At 41.6% G+C, this 23,960-nt stretch overlaps 1 protein-coding gene and 1 long non-coding RNA gene across 2 annotated transcripts in view; one reads left to right on the forward strand and one right to left on the reverse strand.

Annotated features, from left to right (window-relative positions):
* The window catches only part of LOC115029995, a 29,103-nt gene extending 9,035 nt beyond the window's left edge, over positions 1-20,068 (reverse strand). Inside the window, exons 1-2 of the long non-coding RNA XR_003835589.1 lie at positions 19,904-20,068; positions 14,451-14,536 (exon numbers count right to left, since the gene is read on the reverse strand). This is a non-coding gene — a long non-coding RNA (uncharacterized LOC115029995). The remainder of the gene's footprint in view (positions 1-14,450; positions 14,537-19,903) is intronic.
* A 502-nt stretch (positions 20,069-20,570) lies between these two features.
* Positions 20,571-23,960, forward strand: part of Hectd2 (HECT domain E3 ubiquitin protein ligase 2) — a 96,692-nt gene continuing 93,302 nt past the window's right edge. The window contains exon 1 of the mRNA XM_029472590.1: positions 20,571-20,602. The gene's annotated coding sequence lies outside the window, so the exon portion shown is untranslated. The remainder of the gene's footprint in view (positions 20,603-23,960) is intronic.

Below are 23,960 nucleotides of genomic sequence, written 5' to 3' on the forward strand. Positions count from 1 at the left end.
ACACAGAAGTGGATGCTCACAGTCAACTATTGGATAGATCACAGGGCCCCCAATGGAGGAGCTAGAGAAAGTACCCAAGGAGCTAAAGGGATCTGCAACCCTATGGGTGGAACAATAATGAGAACTAACCAGTAACCCCTGGAGCTCATGTCTCTAGCTGCATATGTATCAGAAGATGGCCTAGTAGGCCATCACTGGAAAGAGAGGCCCATTGGTCTTGCAAACTTTATATGCCTCAGTACGGGGGAACGCCAGGGCCAAGAAGTGGGAGTGGGTGGGTAGGGGAGTGTGGGGTGAGGGCATGCGAGACTTTTGGGATAGCATTGGAAATGTAAATGAAGAAAATATCTAATAAAAAACATTAAAAAAAAAAAAGGAAAACAAAATATCATCCTGAGTGAGGTAACTCAGACTCAAAAGGACATGCATGGTGTGTACTCACTGATTAGTGGATATTAATCAAAAAGTACAGAATACCTAGACAAAACCCACAGACCGTAAGAGGTATAACAAGCAGAAAGGCCCAAATGAGGATGTTTCAATTCCATTTAGAAGGGGGAAGGAAATAATCACGAGAGGCAGAGGGAGGGAGGGGCCTGGGTGAGAGAGGGGGAAGGGGGGACAGGATTAGGTATGGTGGGGGACAGGAGAGAAGCCCAGAACGCCAAGAAAATGAATGAAGATAAGCAGCCTCAGGGTGGAGTTGGGTGGGAGGACCCTATAAAAAGTACCAGAGATCTGGGATGTGAGAGACTCTAAAGACTCAGTGGGGGTGACCTTAGCCAAAATGCCCAACACTGCGGAGAGGGAACTCAAAGAGCCCACCTCCAGTAGATAGACAGGACCTCAAGCAGAGGGACAGGGTTACTAACCCACAGTCAAAATTTCTGACTCAGAACTGTTCCTGTCTAAAAGAACTTCAGGGACAAAAATGGAGAAGAGACTGAAGGAAAGGTGGTGGTCTAATGATAGGCCCAATTTCGGATCCATCTCATGTTTGGGGCACCAAGGCCTGACACTATTACTGATCCTATGGTGTGCTTACAGATGGGAGCCTGGCATGGCTGTCCCCTGAAAGGCCCTACCAGCAGCTGACTGAGACAGATGCAAATACTTACACCCAACCCTGAACTGAAGTCAGAGACCCCAATGGTTGAATTAAGGGACAGATTAAAGAAGCTGAAAGAGAGAGCAACCCCATAGGAAGAGCAACAGTCTCAACTAACCCAGACCCCAGGAAGTTCCCAGAGACTAAGCCACCAACCACGAGTATACATAAGCCAGTCTGAGGCCCTCTCCCTACCGCCTCTCCCACCGGGCACATATATAGCAGAAGTCTGCCTGGTCAGGCCTTAGTAGAAGATGAACTTAATCCTTGAGAGAAAAGTCAGGCCCCAGGGAAGGGAGAGGCCTGATGGGGGGTGAGGAGCACTCTCTCAGAGGCAAGGGGAAGAGGAATGGGATGAGGAACTGTGTGTGTTGGGGGAGGGGGAGCAATGGGGGAGTAACTACAGGAAAGTAAATAAACAAATAATAAAAATTGAAAAAAGCTATAAAATCAGATAAGAAAAATCAAAAAATAAATTGATCAATTAACACAAAAGCCTGTTTATCAGTTTCCCTTGTACATCATAAAATAGCCAACGTCTTCAGAAGGTCCTGTAGAAATGTTATATCCAGGGGGCTGGAGGACTTAGTGCTTGCTGTCTAAACGTGTTTCTGGAAACAAGAGGCGACATGGGCGACTCTACTGGAGAGACGAGGCTAAGAAAGTGGAGCACTACCACAGCCACCACTCTGAGTCAGCCCCAGAGAAAGAGAGGAGCCAGGAATCAAGCTATGGAGATGGAGATATAAAACCGTGGACAGAGGCAAAGGAAGCCTGCACACAGGGATTCCCCAGGCAGAGTGAGAAGCTGTGAGCCTCCTTTCCTGTTCTGTGGCCTTGGCTAGCACACTTCCCACACTTGAGAGGCAGCTCTAAGCTGTTCCCCAGAGCAACACACTACTACCAGCCTTCCTATTCACCCATACCAGTGAATTTCATGACCTACTACCCTTTAAGAATCAAATCACACTTTCTCAAGTTGTATTCTTTTCCTGTCCAGTACTACACAGCAGTAAATTCCAGATATTGAACTAGCTCATCTATAGTATATACAATATATACAATTACATACATACAATATAATACATACATAATTATATACATATGAAAACTTTTGAAAAAAAGCTAACATATTGCCGTATTTAAAATATATCTACCCATCCAATAGTCAGTTAATACTAATTTTTTTCTCTATTTATTCTATAAACATCTCATTTGTTTTTATGCTTTATTTCTAATCAGAGTACAGATGACTAAGGCCAAACATTTTACTATGTTAACTATATTTTAATACATTTTACTCTCTTGATCTCTCATTTTCATTTCTAAATTCCCCCATCTTTTTCTTTTTCTGTGCTTAAAGGTAAACTCAAACTCTTCTAAAAATAATGGACTATTTCTAAGAAAAAATTATTTATTTCAACTTGCTCACTAACCCAGGAAAAGTATCTCCTGGCATCAGCAGGTGTGGTGGGGGCTTCATTCTAGGGAAGGCCAAGGGTGATGACATCAGCCCCCACGCTGGCCTGCTTCATCCTTGAGATGACCATGACAAAGGTCTTTGTTAGGAGGAAGTCCATGCCTCTTGGTGACATTCTCTTGCGTGATGTTTATAAATAATGTCTCAGGGAGAGACAGGGCTGGTGATTTGCCAGAGTCAACTCTGCAGCAGGGTTTCCATGTAGATGCATTTGGCTGACTCTTTGGGCTTAGAAAACAGATAAAGCACGCCGTGCTGCTCTCTGTGTCCTAGTCCGTGCCAGGGCAGGACACTGGTTTACTTGTAGAATGGGGTTTTCTAAATCCATTTGCGTGAGCAGAGACTCCTAACACCATTTGCTGTCCTTTTACCCTTCCTTCAAAGGTTTCAAAGCGTGTCACTGCGTATGCAAGCTAACAAGCGTGTGGAAAACATCAGCTTTGCTTTTTCTTCTCTGTTGTTTTGCCATTTTATCTGTATTTCAAGTTATAAAGGTGGCAAAAGATGTGTCACAGACTAGAGACCTGAGTGGCAGCAACTTATGGTGTAATGTCCCTGTGTGGATTTTTAGTCACCTTATTAAGATATAATTCATATACTGTAAATTGTACCCATTTATGGATAAAGTTCAATGAATTTTGACAAATATGTACATTCCCATAGCAGTCAAGACAGATATAGGATGTTTCCATCACTCCCACACCTTCCCTTATGTCTCTTTGATATCATTCATCCTATGCCTGGCTCTCAGCAACTGTCAATCCCCTTCCTGGCAATGAGGTTAATGGGAGCTGGTGTGAGAGGTAATGAATGAAACCATAAGAGATAGACTCTCGTGTGCCTCACTTCATTGTTCTGTATAAAGCTGCTGGGATTTGTCTGTCTGACTGTGTGTATTCAGTGTGTTTCTTTTTATTTCTAAAAAGTGTTAGATGATTTCAACATATCATAATTCATTCACACATTTGCCTTTTGCTGAGCGTTTATATTTCATCCAGTTCTTGGTTATTGCGAATGATGCTGTTTAAACAAATGCATACAAGTCTGTATCTACATATGCTTTCAGTTCTTATGGGTAAAATCCTAAGACAGGAACTTCTGGCAAGGACATGAATTGTATCTTTGTACCTGCCAGGATAGGATACCAGCTTATCTCTCTAAGGAATGGGTTTCTCTGCATTCATTTGCATAACTAACGACTACCATTCTGAAGCTTTCAAAGCATGCCATTGCATATTCACGTTAACAAACCTGAAGTTCCTATAGGAAATTTCAGATGAGTTTGTGCAAGAGAGCTGCAGAGATGCTGGGTACTCACAACACTCACTGCTTCTGTCTTTTCATTAGAGTCACACCCTGGAGTTTTATGTCACATTTCAAGGATGAGTGTGGTGAAGCCTGTGCCACATACTTATCACCACGTTTGTGTATCTCCTTTCATGAGGCATCTGACTCTTCTGTTCTTTTTAGGTTAGGCTGTCTGACTTCTTACTAGCTCTTCATGCAGTCTGGATATAATTCTTTGCCAAATGTATGGATCATTAATTTTTTTTTCTCCCAGTCATGGGCTTGCCTTTTTAGTTTCTAAATGGAAAAAAAAAAAGCCTAGTTTTTAAAATCCAATTTGTCAGATGTTTTCACACTTTGCTCTCTGTGTGCACTAGCTAAGAGATCTTTCTTTGCTCCAGGTTCTGTGGTATAACTTTATACTTTTAGCCTTTTCCTAGATATGTGGCCCATTTAAAGAAAAAAAAATATGTCTGTGGAGTAAGGAAAGACCCTCTCTTGTCCATGAGACTATCCGCATGGCTTAGGCAGCATTTGTTGAGAATGTGTGTACTTTGTTCATGTGCCTGAAAGTGACATGTGAATCTGCTTTAAAGTCTCCACGCTATTCCATTGATCGGTGTCTGTACACCACTAACAGACTTTCTTGATTACAGTGACTCCGTGAATGAATAAGTCCTGAAATCAAAAGGCATCAGGCCCACGCTGAAATGTTGACTGGCTTGTCCCGTGCAGATCTCACTCAGGCTGCGGGAGTGCCCCAGTGCAGCCACCCGGTGTTGTCCAGAAGATGCTGCTCTGGCTGAGTCACCCCAATCCTTCCTGGCCTCTATCTTGAGTCACCCCAGTCCTTCCTGGCCTCTATCTTGAGTCACCCCAGTCCTTCCTGGCCTCTATCTCACCTCAGTCTCATTTTCCAGTAAAAGGACAAGTCCGCCAACTTTGCTGTCGGGTTTAAAAATAGGGAGAGCTGCTCTGCTGCCTTTACATAGCCACATAAAAATAAATATCTCCCCAAAACATAAGCGCTTAAGAAAATTTCAAGGCCACAGCAGATCGAAGCATCAGAGTGTGTTGGGACTTCTCAATGGTTAAACGTGGTACCAGCAGCACAAGGATGCCTTCGAAAGCCTAAATAAAATTATTTCTAAATTTAAATTCCATATCCTTCTAAGCAATAAAACAAGAAGATGAAGTTAAAATTTTGCATATGCACAGTCTAAGCAAAAGTAATTCCTTATGACTCTCTCTCTCTCTCAGAGGTTGCTATGGTTTCTACAAGGTTAACACAATAAAGTACATGAAGAAGAAGATGATTAAAGATCTGAAATTTTCTGGCATCAAACATAGGAGAGAGGTGAGAAGAACTCTCTGGGGGATGTCAAGGGAAAGCCCAGCATGGCAGTGACACTAACAGGGAGTTGGGAACAGATAGGCACTCCAGGAGATCTCTCTCTCTCTCTCTCTCTCTCTCTCTCTCTCTCTCTCTCTCTCTCTCTCCCCCTTCCTTCTTCCTTTTTTATTTCCTTCCTTCTCTCTCCCTTTCCTGCTCCGCCCCCCCCCCCTTCAGAAGAAAAGGATAGAAAACTGACAGTGGAAAATTTGTATGTAGAAGCTTTATAAGAATCTGGCAATCATTAAACCCAGAATTAGCATAAAGTTATGAAAGAAACAACACTGATAATTACATATAATATGATTACACTTCAACTATATATTGCACTAAAGTTCTTACATTATAAAACCTGAATACTGGGCTGGAGAGATGGCTCAGTGGTTAAGAGCACTGACTGCTATTCCGAAGGTACTGAGTTCAAATCCCAGCAACCACATGGTGGCTCACAACTATCCATAATGAGATCTGATGCCCCCTTCTGGGTTGTCTGAGGACAGCTACAGTGTACTTACATATAATAAATAATTAAATTTTAAAAACTGAATACTAATACTTTAAATTATAATAAATCTATGTTGGAAGAATAAGGAGAAGTAAGAGACATAAACAAGATATTTAGTTTATATGCTAAATATAAATACTAAAACCTATAGTATATGTATACAATATATCCTACTGACATAGTAAGATCAGACAAAAGTGTTTAATTTTTAAATTATGCAAGTAAATGCAAGGAAAAGCAGCTATTGCCTTGTGCACATGTGCGTGTCTGTATGTGAGTATGTGCATGTGTGAGTGCAGGTGCCTGCTGAGGCCAAAAGAGAGGATTAGAGACACTGGAATCACCAGAGGTTGTGAGCCATCTGATGTGGGGGCTGCAAACAGAACTCAGGTCCTCTGCAAGAGCAGCAAGTGCCTCTGAGATGTATTTCATGGCTCACCATCTGTCTAACTTTGGTTGATTGTTCAAAGGCTGATAACATGTATTCTGGACAAAGTCTACTTGGAGCCTATATTTCACTTCTTCACATCTGACCTTCCACCTTCCTTCTTTATCCGTCCCATTTTACACCTGATGCCTTCACATCCCATTTTGTGTCTCCCACTTATCACTCCATAGATGCAATAACCTTAGGAAAGGATAATTCCACCCCTGATACACCCTGTCCACTGTACTACCGTTGTAACGTCTTTTCCTTTGTACTGACAGTATATAATAATTAATTTTGCTTTAATGAGAAATTACAAGGTGAAAAATAGCCACATTTTAAATACACTGCCTTATTTACCTTTTCTAGGCCTCCTCTCTCCTCACTTAGATCCATTTCTTCTAAACCACTTCCTGCTGGGCCAAAGCATGTCCTCTAGCTCGTCCATGGTGCAGACGCTGGATTCCTAATGATGGCTTCCTCGAGCTTTTATTTACATTCCATTTCTCTACTTTATTGAAACACATCTTTCTAGACCCAGAACCGAGGCTTGATTGGGGTTTTCCTTGCCTCTCTTTTGTCTTTCAGTGTTTATTCAGCATTAGTGTATTATCCTTGCCATTCTTTTGTGTATCGTGAATCAAGGTTCTACACGGTCGAATGGGCCTCAGTTTGCCTGTGTGATTTCACTGCCTGGAGTTAGGCTTCTCTCCTAAATCTGCAATTCCCATCTAATTTAAAGAATTTTTAATTTTAGAATATTTTTTGGTCCTTATTTTTTCAATTTTTTTCTGTCTACCCCCTTTAAGCTATTTTTCCTTCTAAGACTTTCATTAAGGTTCTGTCAATGTTTTTTATGAATTTTCCTTTTTGTACTTTATACTTAAAAAGTTACTGTGCTTTTTTCTAGCAATGTTTTATTCACTTTACATCCCAATCCCTGCTCCCTCCAGATCCTCCTCATATCTCCCCTCCTCCGAGAGGGTGGAGGCCCCTTGCGTATCCCTTAACCCTGGCACATCAAGTCTCTGCAGGCAAGGTGCATTCTCTTCCATTTAAAGTCAGACAAGGAAGTCCAGTTAGGGGGAACATATCTACAGACAGGCAACAGCTTTAGGCATAGCCCCCTCACCAGTTGTTGGGGGACCCACATGAAGACCAAGGTACACATTTTCTACATATGTGTGAGGGGCTTAGATCCAGCCCCTGTATGCTTTTTGGTTGGTGGTTCAGTCTCTAAGATCCCCCAAAGGTCCAGGTTAGTTGACTCTGTTGGTTTTCCTGTGGAGTTCCTTTCAAATTTAGAATTTTTATTTATAAATATATGCATGTATTTATTCCATTTTCTGCTAAAATTCTTTACTTACTCATTAAGACGTATTTTCTATAACTCTTTTGTCTTTTTTGTCTTAATATATTTATAATAGCCTCTCTAAAGTTCATAATGGTCTCTTAGTTTCTTTTCCTTTGCTGTGACAAAATATTCTGGCAAAAGCACCTTAAAGGAGAAAGATAATCTATCGTGGCAGAAAAGTCAAGGCAGCAGGAACTTGATGAAGCTGTTCACATTGTGTCTGTAGTCAGCAAAATAAAATAAAATAAAAAATTAAAAAGAGCAATGAACCCATGAAGGTTAGCTCTCAGGGGCTTCTTACCCAAAAGTCCAGGATCCCATGCTTAGGGAATGATGCTACTCAGTGTGGGAGAATTCTTTACAATATACTAAGCCAAAGGGCCACTAGTTAGGTCGTTGTCAGTAAGAAAAAGGCTGGGACAAAGGCAGGAAGTTATTACATATTATTACTAGTGCTGAGGACTAATCTATAAGATTTTTAATCTTCTAGGATGTAGTGGAAAGAATTTTTACTCTGAAAATATTTACTTATTTACTAACTATGTTCCAAACATTATTCTTGGTGCAGAGGTATGTCTACAAACCAAGCAAAGTCCTCGCCTTTATAGAACTTTCATTTAGTGCGATGACGTAAGGAGATAATCACTTCAGATACAGAACACTCAGAGTGGGAAGAAAGAGGCGTGTGTGAAGCAGAATTGAACTGGAATCAAAATTTGTTTTCGGTTTTGTCCAAGACTACTTCAATGGCTCACTTATTTAGCGCATTGTGTTATGTATCTACAACACAACTCACTAGTACATAAAATAGACATAATGAGATATTCCAAAACACCTCGCAAAAACTTATTTGATGGTATAAATTACACACTATCAAAAGAAGAGTTAGGATATCACAGACAATAAGACAGGATAGATAGATGAAGCAATAAAAGCCTATTTGATAGCATGTTTGCATTAATAAGACCTTAAAGAATACTGCCTTGGCCTTGAACAATAAAAAAGTTATGAAACATAAAGAAAATATTTAGAGACTTTTTACTCAGAGTCTTCATTTAGAGTCTCAATAGCTCTTGCTACTGGAAAGTAGATTGACAGACAGATGGGATTCACACGAGGACACAGGCGGTGGAGCTGACAATGGTCCTTTTTATAAAAACTCCCTTCACCATCATAATTTTAACAAGATCTAGCACCTCCAGTTCTCTACTCAGAATAACTTCTACAAACCCCACAAATGTGACGAGAGATGGAGTTTTGCTCAGTCCAGGGTAGAAGCCACTCAGTTTTGAAGCTTTAGCCTGAATGGTTGGGTACAGCGGTTCCCACTCTGAGGCCTCGAGCTCTTGCTCTGTCAGCACTGGTCAGCCATACCCAGAAGGGAAGAACCTCACACAAGGCTGTTTTCTGCCTTATTGTTTGCTGTCTAATCCACACCAACTTTTACAGGTTTCCCTAGGACAACCCTTAACTTTCTTGAGAGAGATAAGTCACAAAATCACTTTCTTCCTATATGGAAGAGGCTCTTCGCTTCACCCAAGACAACTTGGAATTCCAGAGGATGCCACTTTATTGGTCTAATGTCAAGTTTTACCCTGAAAAACAGATCAAACCTCTGTCACTGAAGGTTTGGGGAATTAATTAATTAATTAATTAGGTCATTTCTGCCCAGAAGGTGGATCTGCAGAAGATGAAATGTAAAGGGATGGGTCAAGGAAGGAAGAACTAAGGGAAGGAATGGGGTATTGAGGGAACAAAAGAGTTCAAGGAAGCAAAAGCAGGTTTGAAATAAGAAATCTGTCACCTCTTCAATTTTCCTAGGCTGGTCTTGAACTTGTCAATGGAGTCACACAGTCTTTGATTAGCCAGAGCCCAAGTATTAATCTGCTATCTTCTGTTGTCGGTTAGCAAGGGAACTAGGTTAGCAAGGGAACTAGAGGTGGAGGGGAAAGTGAGTCTGGGAGATCCCTGGATGAACTGGCAAGATCACTCTTCAAGAATGAAAGACCAGTCTCCCCCAGCACCTGAGATGGCCCAAACACCCAACTCTCACCCATCATCCCCCACTTTGTAAGTCACTCAGCTGAAAGAAACCGCCTTTGCCAAGGTCACATCTGCTTCCCGGAAGAATTTGTGTTTCTTTCTTGAGGTTTTTTGTTTTGTTTTGTTTTGTTTGGATGTTTTCTTTATTTACATTTCAAAAGTTATCCCCTCTCCAGGTCTCCCCTCCAGAGACCCCCTATCCCATCCCCCTTCCCCTGCCTCTATAAGAGTGTTCCCCACCCACCCACTCACTCCCACCTTCCCTCCCTGGCATTCCCCTATACTGGGGCATCAAACCCCCACAGGACCAAGGGCTGCTCCTCCCACTGATGATCAACAAGGCCATCCTCTGCCACATATGCAGCCAGAGCCGTGGGTCTCTCCATGTGTACTCTCTGGTTAGTGGTCCAGTCCCCATGGCTGGATGAGGATGGGGAATCTGGCCAGTTGATATTGTTGCTCCCTGCACAGGGCTATGAAATCTCTCAGCTCCTTCAGTCCCTTCTCTAACTCTTCCACTGGGGACCCTGAGCTCAGTTCAAGGGTTGGCTGTGAGCATCTGTATTTGTCAGGCTCTGGCAGAACCTCTTAGGAGATAGGCTCCCTTCAGCAAGCACTTCCCGACATTCGCAATAGCATCAGGGTTTGGTGACTGTATATGGGATGGATCCCCAGGTGGGGCAGTCTCTGGATTGACTTTCCTTCAGTCTCTGCTCTACATGTTGTCTTCATATTTGCTCCTGTGAGTATTTTGCTCCCCCTTCTAAGAAGCACTGAAGCATCCACAATTTGGTCTTCCTTCTTCTTGAGCTTCATATGGTCTGTGAATTGTATCTTGGGTATTCCAAGCTTTTGGGCTAATATCTACTTATCAGTGAGTGCATACCATGTGTGTTCTTTTGCGATTAGATTACCTCACTCAGGATGATATTTTCAAGTTCCATCCATTTGCCTGCGAATTTCATAAATTCATTCTTTTTAATAGCTGAGTAGTACTCCATTGTGTAAATATACCGTAGTTTCTGTATCCATTCCTCTGTTGAGGGACATCTGGGTTGTTTCCAGCTTCTTGCTATTATAAATAAGGCTGCTATGAACATGGTGGAGCATGTGTCCTTGTTTCTAATGACTGGTTCATGCAGTAGGAGGATTCCCATTTTAGGATACTTTTCCTCTTTTGTTCCACCTCTTAAATCCCTCATGAGGCTGGCTCTATGCCTGCTAACACTGCCCATGGCTCATTCTCTCCCTCGGCCCAATCCTCCTTTCTTTTCCTCCCTCTCACAGATTTTTCTCCAGGCAATTCCTTAAAACTTTTCCTGCTTTCCAACTTTCATCTCAGAGTCTGCTTTCTGGGGATCTCAGTCTGCAATAAGGAGGCTGGGAAGGTCCCATTTCCCAGATGAACTAACCCTATCCTACGCCTTTAAGTAGGTGAGAGGTCTCTGGGTCCCTGGGCTGCTGCACCTGAATGTGGATTCATTCTACTCTGCATAACTTTTCTCAGTGACAGAGCAAATATAAATAGGCTTGGGGGTGGGAGCTTAGGGGAAACGTCTCTGAGAGATTACATGGATGTCCAAGCAGGTCATGGATGGTTTGGTTCATAGCTGAAAGAACCTAGAAACCAGTGTAATGACAGGGGTAAAATATCGAATCTAGAGCATTTCTAGCCTCAGGCTTGGATTCAATCCAGTGTTTTGCCTTAGTCAGCCCTGCAATGCGAGCTGAACTCCCTCACTGACCCTAAATCAACTCTACTTTCTGGTTGTAGCCTATGGGATTCCAACCTCTTGAGTCTGACTTCTCTTTAGCTTTTCTCAGATTGAATTCACTCCTTATAGATTTTGTCTGGCCTGGGAGTAGAGCAAGCTGAAAAGGCTATTGTGAAGTTATCACTTTTAAGAGGAAGATAAATTATCTTAGAGGAAAAAAAAACAAGATCAGTAAGACTTTACAGTGTAGATAAGAATGTTACTATAAAATGGCATCATTGCCATTGAGAAGAGACAGCTGAACATGTCTGGAGTTACTTTGGGAGCACACTTTGAACAAATTCTTAGCATTCTGTTAGTTACTGAGGACTGTGAGGAAGGTGTGAACAAAATATGATGTGCATGTTATACAAGAAACAAACAAACAAAAAATGCCTGTTCCCTTATCCTGATCCACGGGAAGCCAGGAGAGGAGCGATCTCACAGGTATGATTATAAAATCTTGAATCTTCCTGGCTATGAATCACAGCTCTAAACATAGAGCTGCATGTGTGCACATGCCCACAATTGTAGCAACTTCCCTGTTGGCTCAAAAAAATTGATTTCAACTTTTCATTTCTAAGAAATCACTGTTCTTTCCTATTCCTGCACGCCTGAGTCACCCCCCACCCCACCCCCTCTGCTCCCTAAAAGATAACAGAGCCAGATTTATAGAAGTAAAGTGCAGGGTATTTTAAGAACAAGTTACCACTGGAAGTTAGCCTCCTTGATGGTACTCAAACCACCAGATCTCATTTCCGGACAAAACTTCTCCTTTAATGATAAGGTAAAATGTAGTTCCTATACTTTAATCCACAGATGTGGAAACTTAACTCTGAAGCTTTTTATTAAAGTTTTCTAGATACATTATAAATCTATTGAGGTCTTTGCTAGAGACAGACAGACACAGACAGACAGACAGATGAACAGACAAACTGATTTAATTTCTATGTTTTGATATTTTTATTCGGTTATGGAAGCACTTGATTTGGTTTCTATCTGTGTTTAAAAGAGAGTGAATGTTATATATTTTCACGTGTTCAGTATTCCTCCAGAGGCTACCTAAGAAACAGTCCATTATCCAGCCATGAGACTGCATGATAGAAATTAAGCAATCTAATTACTTGATACTTGATATACACAATGTATGAACTATGCTTGAATATTTTTGTCCAAAATCTTAATCCCAAATGCAACTGGATTGAGAGTGGGGCCTTTGGGATGGTGTTTGGGTGTTTAGGCACCACCATCTTGATAGACCTTTACAATGCCTGTCTGCCCTCTCCTCCACTTCTACCTTGCCATGAGCTGATGCAGCAACAAGTGCCTTGATTAAGGACTTCCCAGCCTCCAGAACTATGAGAATGAGTTACATCATTACGAAATACCCTATCTATAATAACAACATTACAACACAAGAAATCAGACTAAGACGTGGTAGTGTTGTCTCGGGAAAATCGGGCTATTCAGGGGAAGCAGTCAAAGTACGGGGTGTCACCACATCTCCAGATAGGAAGTTTTCAGAACAAGAGCACAAAGTATATCCTACTGGCCTGTGATGTTATTAACCCCAGTAAGCCTTAGTCACAAACACCTGCAGGGACCAAGTGTTGTCATCTTTCATAGATAGAACACTAAGACCTTACACTCTAGGCAAACCCAGACCCTGACACAAGACCCATCCCAGTGACTAATGGGAAGGCTGGGCTCACAGTTAGATTAATGAATAACAGATAGCAAGTAGAACATAGGTCCAGAACTTTCCAGAACTTTTTCACTTTCTGTTAAAGCACAAGCGTCACAACGTCCTCCCCTATCCTCCCCAGAAATGCCAACGATCCGAAAATTCAAATGCAGTTCACAGCATTAATACAATTGGGTTGCCTGCTTCTTACTTCATTTCATGCCACTTAGAAGTTTTCGATGGTTGCTTCTGATACGTTCCCAATGCTTTATGTACTAAATGATTCCATTTATTTCTTCCTTCCTTTACTGTAATTTGCATGACTGCCAAGTGCTGACTTCATAAATGGAAAAGACTGTACAAAGAGAATGCTTTCCTCAGGCCAGTACTTTTGTTGTTACCCGGAGAGCAGTTTGTTCTTTTGGTACATTCTAAAAACAGCTGAAGAGACAGTGTGCTTATCAGCATCTGGTCTGTGACTGTGATTGCCAGACTACTATGGTATTACAAGGCTCTGGGGACCAGAGGAAAACATTTCCCCCTGTTTGGTTTTTTTCTCTCTCTCTCCAACTGTCTAAAAGAGAGAGGAGGAAGGGAAGGGAAAGAGACAGGGTGCAGCTGATGGAAGGGAAAGAGTTGGTGTGCAACTCATGTACTTAGGACGCTGTCACACTCAGGGAGGTGATGCCACCTTCAATGGCTACGTAGCTATTTCTTTGCTTTTGTTTTAAGGAGAGAGAGAATTATTTCTGAAATCCAAGAATTAATCTGCCTCTCAAAGATACTTTGTCTTCTTTGTGTGTGCGTGTGTGTGTGCGTGTGTGTGTGACAGTATCCTCTATGCCTAATCACAGAGCATTCTTTGTCCTGTCTTGTAATCAACAAAAAATATCCCTGAAGCATCTGACTTTGGTTACAGGGATGTGTTTCGTTTTTTTCAGCTTGTGCACAGGCCAAAGAGGAAAATCAGCTCCTTGAGATTTTTGTTTGTTTATTCTTTGAAAATATCATACTTGTCTACAATATCACATCTTAATCGTAAGCACTCTCACCCCCTCCAGCTCCCCTGCATCTCCCACACTTCTCCTCCCTCCCAGCTCATGTTCACTCTCTCTTAATAACCTCCTCTCTTAATAACCCACTGAGTCCAATTTGTGTTTGCCATGGCCACTTGGGCATGAACAGCCCTAAAGAGACATCACCCTCCAACACTCATCAAGTACCACTAACTCCTCTGCTAGACATGGGCCTCAGGAGCCCTGCTCACTTTGTGTGAGAATTCCTTACTGGCTTGGTCTTGTGCAGGTAGTCACAGCTGTTGTGAGTTCAAGAGTGTGACAGCCATGACATGAGTATAGGACAGAGAGCATTTCATGTCCCTCCTCCCCAGCCTCCCACTCCTTTATCCTTTCTACCTTCTCTTCTGAGATGTTCCCTGAGTCTTGGACTGGAGAATACAGATGTTTCATCCACTCCAGGGCACGCACAGGCAAACCAGATTCTAGAATACAAAAAATACAGACCCCCAAAGGGTTGCACATCTCAAGAATGGTTAGAGTGTGCTGGTAATGCAATGTGCTGAGAGAGAAACTGCTTTGAACTCTCTGAGTCAGGATCCCATTCCTCTTAGGCTATGTAGCAGCCCGAGTGAGGGAGGAGCTGCATGGAATAGCCAATAGAGGGTCTCAATGGGAACAGCCTCTTTCTCTTGACCTTAGGCTTGGCTCACAGTCGATCCTTTTGTCCTTTTATCCCACCCACTAATGGATAGAACTGAGCTCATGTGTATGGGTTTTGCAGTTACACATCCACGTGTTAATGCTTTTCATATGCTACCCGACAGAAACAGTGTAACTGAGGAGGGGTTTGCTTTGCCTCATGATTTTGGATATTTGAGTCCCTTATAGTGGGGACATCATGGCAGCTTAATAAACTCACCTTGTCTAACTTAGAGTTTGTACGTTCTTTTTCAGGGATTCAGGTGGGTCACCAGTATAAAGTGAACCTGTTTCATTACTAGTTGTCAGCAGGGCTACACGCTAGGTTAGGCTCTGCTGCACATCTGTGAGTAAGCAAATTCATTATTAAGCTTCAATTGCTTGAGCATGTACTAAAGGCTCTTACATGTACAGTGTTATACATTTTCTTCCTGTCATCCTTCAACATATCTTCCTTGCAAATCTTCACTGCATGTCATTTTGGTGCCTGAAGCTCATGAGGACCTCTTCATTGAGGAAATTACATTTGATCAAAATAAAACAGATTTCACTCTTTCCCTGGGATTGCGATTTCGTTTGAACGGCGTGCCAATCTGACAAGGGGCCCTTTCTTTTCTAAAGAATTTTGATTGAGGCATACTGACTCATGGAGGGTATAAACAAGGAACTGCCTTATTACACAAATAACTGTTGTCAGCTGAGCAGAACAGTCCTCACAGTGTCTCGCTTTGATCTTGCGTCTCACACTCCTTACTAGGGTGTTGAGAAAAATCAGTCTCTCCTCACCTCCCTCAGTCCAGGCTGGAACTTCACTTACTGTGTTTTGTGACAAAGTGTCACCAGCATGGTCCCTTACTGCTCATTACACTCCCTTGCCCTCAGCCTTGTCCTTCCAACAGTCCCTCAGCTGGGACAGGGTAAGGATTCTCTTCCTGGGAAGTGGGTGACCACTGATCTGTTGGTTATTAGCTCTATTCTCTCATGGGTCTCTACTAGTCAGTAGTAATGAGGTAGCTTATCACTGTCTGTCATCCTGGCTGAGGCAGTTCACTATCTACAGACTTGATGCACATAAGGAGATACCCACCGCTGAGGACTTCAACCCTAAAAACCTTACCTAGTTACAGGTGAGCCTTTGTACAATGCAGAAGTGTTTACCTGGCCACCAGATTGTACCAGGCTCAGTGGCATCCCTCTGTTGCATATTCCTCTTTAGCCCAAGTGATGGCACACCGCTGTGTGCAGTTTTCAACCCCAACTCTGTGCCAGCCTGAAGATAGCAAAATGGATTTGGACTTTGAATGCTCAGGGCTGGCGGAGGAGGTCTTCATGGGGGAGTTCTTTTTATCTCCTCCTTTGTCCTTCAGAAAAGTAGCAACTACTGTAGGCCTATTTTCTAAAGAGAAAGACCTGAGTCTCCTTTCATGTTAAAAATAAATAAGGTCTACCAACTTCATTCATAGAGTTGTCTCCCTTTGTGTGGGGAAGTCGTGGTAGCTTAACTCAATGGCGATGGGAGCTTAGGGTTCAGGCTTCTCACAAGTCAGGTGCCAGGAAGCAGAATGCTTGTATGAACCAGGTATTACCCCAGCTGGCACACCTCTTGTAATATACTTTTATAAGCCAGACCCTAGCTCTAAAAAGCTCCACAAAGCTTCAGATAGTGCCATGAGTTGATTGCTGTGCACACAAAACAGGAGCCCATGGATAGCACAGGTTCAAGCCAGAACTTTTCAACCTCAACACATTCTCCATAGGCTCTTGGTTATCTCACATCGCAGAATGCATTTAAACCACTTGGAATGGCTTTGTAGTCCTAACTGTCCCAACTCTGTTCAAAAGTCCAAAGTCTCTTTTAGACTTAGGCAAACTCTGTAAGGCAGAAAAGAAATGATTGTACATCTGATGTACAATGGCTGGAAGTCTGGATGGCAGTGTCCCAGATGAGGATAGCCATGTGCATGCAGTACAAGCATACCCGTGTGTGTGTGTGTGTGTGTGTGTGTGTGTGTGTGTATGTGTGTGTGTACAAAGCATTTACTGCAATCCAAAAGGGGAGCAGCAAGAAGATAGCAAGGATGGATTTAGGCAAAGTAGTATCAGAATCCTGTGCTTCTATGTCCAGCCTCTGGAGCTCACGGTGGTATTATATAAGCTCCAGGGGCCTTTACAGTACCATGCCTGTGGCCCTGCCATTTGTCGTATACATGACTTCCCTCTACTGATGGCTCTGTTTAGAACCTGAGACACTTCTCCTGACATCTCTAGGACTCTGGGGCCTCCTTTGCAACTTAATCACGAGCATCAGAGTTTCATACATCGCCTGCACAAAGGCTCCCTGCAGAGAATCACACTTTGTTAGACATTGACTAGCCGCACAGGCTTTTCTCCACAACCTGGTATAAATCCTCTTGACACCACGACTTGAATTCTTCAGGTCTCAAAGTCAACACCATGGAGGATATCAAGTTATGTCACCTAGTGTAAAGCCACTGCACATTCTAAGGGCTCCAAAGCCCTCCAAGTGGAGCAACAAGCTGGAGGCCAAGTGCTCAAACCAGGAGCCTAATGGGGGCTATGTCCAGCCTCTGGAGCACATGGGGCCATTATATAAGTCTCAGTGGCCTCTGCAGTCCTGTCCCTGTGGCCCTGCAACCTATTGCATATATGTCTTCCATCCATATTCAAAGAGTAACAACGCAGAAAGATTAACACCAGCAATTCATAAAGACATAAGAAGTCTACTCACTGTACTACACTACAATTGTTGTATGGCTCTGATGTCTCTCTTCCTTCACTGCTCACACCACTGATGTGAGGATGTGACTGATACCTGAAAGCAGCACTTTGTGACTCTGAATTGCTAACATTACCACCCTTGTGTGTGTGTGTGTGTGNGNGTGNGNGTGNGNGTGTNNNTGTGTGTGTGTGTGTGAGAGAGAGAGAGAGAGAGAGAGAGAGAGAGAGAGAGAGAGAAAGAGAGAGAGAGATGGAATTGCTATTAATAAAATAAAGGTGACTTAACTCTTGCACGGGAAACCACAGCTGCCACGGCTTCCTGAGTGCATCCGCTCTGTCGTGTCCAGAAGCCTCAGACTCTCAGCAGTCTGCCCCTACTCTGAGTCAACTGCTCATCACCTCTTCCTTAATGTTCCCTGAGCTTTGGGCATGAAGATGGTGGAGGGACAGAGTGACAGAGATCCCCATCTGTGGCTGAGAGCTCTGCAGTATCTTGTTCTCTGCACTTTGAACAGTTGTGACTTCATATTAACCATGAGCCTCTGAGAAAAGCAGCTTCCCTGGTGAGGGCTAAGAACGCCTTGGTGTTCTATCTTCTCATCTTAGTGCTCTCTCTCTCTCTCTCTCTCTCTCTCTCTCTCTCTCTCTCTCACTGTCTTTCTTTCTCTCTATGCAGTCCACTTTCCCATGTTGATGTTTTCTAAACCCTTTATTTGGTATAAATTCTTGGTCTTCAAGCATCTTCTGGTGTCGTTTGCCTGATTGTGTTCCCACGAGGACTGGAGTTTATCCCAGAGTTCTTTGAAACTCTCTATATATCTTTTCTTTCAGAAGTCATCCTTTCAGATTCAATCCCTTGAAACAACCAAGTTCATATGCCAAATACAGGTGCTCCCAGCCAACTCCTTATGCTGTCAGAAACTGGGGATAAGAGTGGGTACCCCCGAGGATGGCTAAAAATGCATATACTATAGGGTTCTCTCTCTTACTCTGTCTCTCTGTCTTTCTTACTCTTTGTTTCTCTTCCTCCTCCCTTCCTCCCTCCTTCCTTCATTCCCTTTCGTTCTTTCCCTTCCTCACCTCCATTCCTACTACTATGCACATCCCCATAAGCCCTTAATGTCAATCTTGGAATTGAATGTGATATTGGAGAACAGCCTTGTGGTTCTGCCTCAAGGTTTCATTCGAAATGACAACAGCTAATAAATATTTCAGAATCACTTTTTGTGTTTTCCTAGTGATGAGTGACTCAGAAATTCCTATTTTAAGCCCGAGGAAAAAATTCTACTCTGTAGAAAATAAGTTCAAAGTAGGATAAGGAACACATGGCACTGGGACCAAGACTGGGACCAGGAAGCATTCATGGAGACTTTGGGGAAGAAACAGGCTAGTCGAGTTTATGAAGTAGGAGGCCTGAAGAGTCCTTTTAGTAGAAGGTCAGTTAAGTCGTACTCATGGAGAAGTTGGAAGGCTCCATGTCTCTCCATCTGAGTATATGGGAATTTTAAATGTTTATTTGGGGTGAGATGCCAATGTCATATACCAAGCAACAACCCTTTCTAGAAGGGTTTGTCAGAGTTTTATCTCTCCTATTCAAATATCATGTTTATCTAATTCTTTAAGGCTAAATAAATTTCCTTATCAATGAAAATGAAAAACAGCATTAGCTTGCTTTAAGTGTATTCAAAACTGGAGAGGCCACAGGATTAGCTGGGGCTGCTATATCTATCATATAGAGACATATGCTATGTCATATATGACATATGTTGTCATATAGTGACAAAGATTCTGCACAGTGGACGGGAAGCCTTGAGAATGTCACAATTAAGAGTAATCTAGCTATTAGAAATGCATCTTAGTATCTTCATTGCCTGACAACTACAATCTAACTGGCTTCATGATTTCAGACAAATAACAAATTCTGTGGGCTTCCGTTTCCAAAGCCATAAGATGTACTCATTGATAAGCTCTTAGAAACTATGGCTAGTTCAAAAGTTTAAAGACAACTACCAGATATGACACGTGCTTCTTATTTGAATCTAGTCTCCAGATTATACAATATGTAAATAGGCAGGATCTTGAATCACAACAAATTTCGAGAGCTCATATTCAATAGCTTAATCTCATCCCAGGTTCCCCACTGCTTCAAGTAATTGTCTAAGAGCCAAATCAAAAACTAAGATATCTTTCTCTATTCAAAACATTCTAATTAGTCTTTATCAGCCAAAATGACCATCTCCAAGATTTTACTTATTCATCCTTGCCAGAAAAAAATAGTGAAATTGTCTGTATTTTTCTGCTTATAAGTAATATGCATTTGCAATTGAACCAAGAAACTGATATCAATAAAATGAACATAAAACCAGAAACATTTAAAGAAAGAACTGAAGGCAAAATTCATGCTAAATTACCTCGTGAATTCCAGCCACTGTGGTCCCTACAAATTCTTAATTCTGTTACTCTTTGAGATTTCTTCCATATCCAGCAGCCCAGAAACCTTGAACAAGAAGCTTGCTTGGTAACAATAGAACCCATTCTATTCATTTCCATAATCTAAAGGCTCACTATCCTGTACTCCTTCCTGTCAAATGTCTAAGGATCATTAACCAATGTATTCGTGTGCCTTTTAATCAGTTCCACCCAAGAGTTAAAGTCCATTCGATCAATCCATGTTACTCCATCATGACCAGAAATTTCTGGACAACTAGTTTTATCATTGTAAATATGTTTTTAATCATTAACATCTCTCTCTCTCTCTCTCTCTCTCTATATATATATATATATATATATATATATGTTTATATTACATATTTTCCTGAACTATTTTACCACTAATCATTATCATTGTTTTCATTTTGGTAAATGACCGGAAAAAGAAAAACTTCTAATAGAGTTATCGTGGTTTATATCTTCTTGGACCAGGGAGTGGCACCATTTGGAGGTGGGGCCTTGTTGGAAGAGGTGAGACCTGGTTGGAGTAGGTGTGTCACTGTGGGTGTGGGCTTAAAACTCTCACCCTAGTTGCCTGTAAGTCAGCTCTGCCTGTGCCATGCCTGCCTTGATGCTGCCATGCACCCTCCTTGATGATAATGGACTGAACCTCTGAACCTGTAAGCCAGCCCCAATTAAATGTTGTTTTTATAAGATTTGCCTTGGTCATGGTGTCTGTTCACAGCAGTAGAACCCTGACTAATACAAGAGTCCACATGTCAGTTTGACGTTTTCCTTTCTTTGCAAATTTCTCTATTCATTAACCAAAGTATCAAGAGCCATCTAGAAAATGCTAAAGGCATTCATGTGACTTTCCTGGTGATGGCAAGATTGTTTCACATGGCTGTAATGGATAATTCTGAATTGCAAGGCTCTTAGAAGCCTCATCTCAGGATTGATTCTTATGGCTGATATGTTTTTCCTGTCATTATTAAGTTAATATAACAATTCCTGGGCATTAGCCCACCCCATTGGGCAGATTTTCTGCAAGTTAATGAAGATGTACTGTCTTATAGTGATGCTATATACACAAAATAGATGATTTTTTAATTCCTAATGATGATTCTATAAGAATTCCTAAATATATCAATATAGATAATTATTGAGCCCTTTATAATAAGGGCTGCAATTAAGGCCCTCTCTGATTTGAAAACTGCAATTAGAACTCTGCCAATCTTCACATGTCACAGGCTAATTGCACCAGATGAAAAACAGGCATTAATACAAATTTAGTACTTAAGAATACATTCATTTAGGCTATAAAACCATTAACTAAAGGTTGTAAAAGGAACAAAGGATATATTGTAGGTACAAGGATAGAAGATAAACTATTGCTTGAGTTTATCTATTAAAAAATATCAATACTAATTTGCCCTTTGACATCCTGTGTTAGTTTAAACATAAAAAAATATAGTTTTAGGCTCCCAATGAACCTGTGGAGCTAGAGACAGATAATAAATGGCCTGTTAGATAACTAGTCTTAATGGAAACACATGTAAACATTTCTGTTGTGACTTCTTGTTCAATTTAAGATTTGAATTTATGTTTGACATTGTTGTGAACTTTTGGAATATTGTGTGATCTATTCTCTGGCATGATGACATTAAGGAGACAAGAGATTAAGACTGGAAGCATTTCAGAGATAAGAAGCTGAGCAGATGAGGGGAGGCAATGAAGAGAGCAGAGTTAAGGATGCAGAAGGAGAAGAGAAGCAGAGTAGAAGAAAAATTGATGCAGAAGAGACAGCAGCATGTGATAGAGCAGAGGAGAGAGGTGAGACAGGACTCAGAGAACAGAGCAGGAGGAGCTTCAGGAGAGCACAGAAAGCAGGAAGGCTTCTTCTCACCATGGGATAGGGTTTTCTCTTAACGGCAGGTTTCTTCTCACTGACAAGGACAGGGCTCTTTCATACTCAATAGAAAAGTAGAAGCTTTTTCTTTCTCTATGCAATAAAGGAGTATGCAAAAAGCGAAGCTTATTTTTTCATCCACAATGAGTAAATACTTTCTATGCTGGTGCTTGATTGGGCATTTGCTCCACCATAAATATAAATATAAATATAAATATAAATATAAATATAAATATAAATATAAATATAAATATAAATATAAATATAAATATAAATATAAATATATATACACACACACATATGTGTGTGTGTGTGTGTGTGTAAGTATATAAGTTGATGAGACAGATTGTTGGGCCCAACAAAAGATAAATGTATGTATGAATATATGGGTGTTTACTTATGCATATTTGCTTATGTAAAAGTCTTTCCTTTTCCGGTGTGAATCTCTTCTCCTGGTTCAATAAAAGTCAATTGCTCTAAACCTCCCTCCTCCCTGGCCAGCAAGAGGCAAGTCTTCTGGGCAGGAGAGAAAGGAGCCCTAGCATTTAATCCTTTAGTTAACCCCCCCATCCCCATGCTAAGCAACAGGAGGTAATTTGCCCAGAGGCCTGCAGCTTCTGGCTTCAGAATAACTTAGAGTCAAGGTAAATGTTATTATAAAAGGCAACCCTACTCTCTCACAAGACCAAGTCTTGCCCCTGCCATCGCTTTACCCCCTCTGCTACCTCCCAGAGAGGATCAAACCTGGGGCAAAGCTCTCGGTACCAAAGTTTTGTTGTTGTTTTGGTTTGGTTTGGGTTTTTTGTGTCATTATAAACTCACAGACTTGTTCGATATGCTTCAGTTTCTGAATTTGTGATTCTTACTGATACTCAATATGTCTTCTACCTGGCCAGTGGTAACCTATTCATGTTTTCTTCTGCATCCGTATGACATGACCCTGGTTGACTTTATTATCTGCTTTGATAAAATAAGGCTTATGTGACTATACTAGATATGATTGAGTCTTCTCTGTAGGGGTGGTACCATTTTTCATTCCCTCTGGATATACATAAGCTAGAGTCATCTGGTAAAAAGATTCTCATTACCTCCATCAGGTTACCCGTGAATAAGTCTGTAGTGCATTTTCTCAGTTATTAAAGTGAGAGGACCCAGTCCACTGGGGTAGATGGAACTAAGTAATATAAGAAAGCAAACTGAGCAGGCCATGTTGAGCAAGCCAGTAAGTAGCAGTCCTCCATATCTCTGTCTCAGTGTTGCCTCTAGGTTCCTACCCCACTTGGATTCCTGTCTTGGCTTTCTTCAACAATGAACTATGATCAGGACATATAAGTCAAATAAAGCCTTTATTCTCCAAGTTGCTTTTGGTCATGGTGTTATTATCACAGCAATAGAAAAATAGGGCAGAATATTGAGTCAAGTTTCTGGGTTTTCACAGATCTGATAGGTGTGAGAAATCATAGCTTTGTAGTGTTAATTTGAACTTATCACTGTTAAACTGAACATTTCTACATATGGTTAAAAGTCATTCGCTGTGAGCGGTCTGTACCCCAGACCATTTTGCAAAATGTTCTTAAGCAAACTGTAATTTCCTTGGAAGACTACCCTAAGCCATATGCCCACTTTGCAAAGTTAATCAGGACACAAAGTAATTTGAAAGGCCATTTATCCAGGCAATATAAATTAATCCAGGCCACATGTCACATGGTAAAAGCAAACAGAGGCTAGAGACACCACCCATAGCTTCTGAGAGTTACAGAGTTCCCATCTCACTAACTCTCGGGATGCCTAGCCCTCTATATGTAACACATCAGATACATAGGGTGAATGGGAAAGTGAAGGTCAACCTGGACATTGTGGTTTAAAAAAAAATCTATATTAGTTATGTTTGCTGTCACTGTGACAAAATACTCAGCAGACGCAACCGCAGGGAGGAGAAGTTTGTTTGGGCTCAGGGTTTCAGGAGATAGTCTGTGCTAGCTGCTCTTGTGTCAAGTTGACACAGCTAGAGGTCTGGGAAAGTTGTCAATTAAGAAAAGGCCTCCATCGACAGACAAGTAGACCAATGGAATAGAATTGAAGACCTAGAAATGAACCCACAGACCTATGGTCACTTGATCTTTGACAAG

The sequence above is a fragment of the Mus caroli genome, chromosome 19 (genome assembly GCF_900094665.2).
Source record: "Mus caroli chromosome 19, CAROLI_EIJ_v1.1, whole genome shotgun sequence".
NCBI lineage: Eukaryota > Metazoa > Chordata > Mammalia > Rodentia > Muridae > Mus > Mus caroli.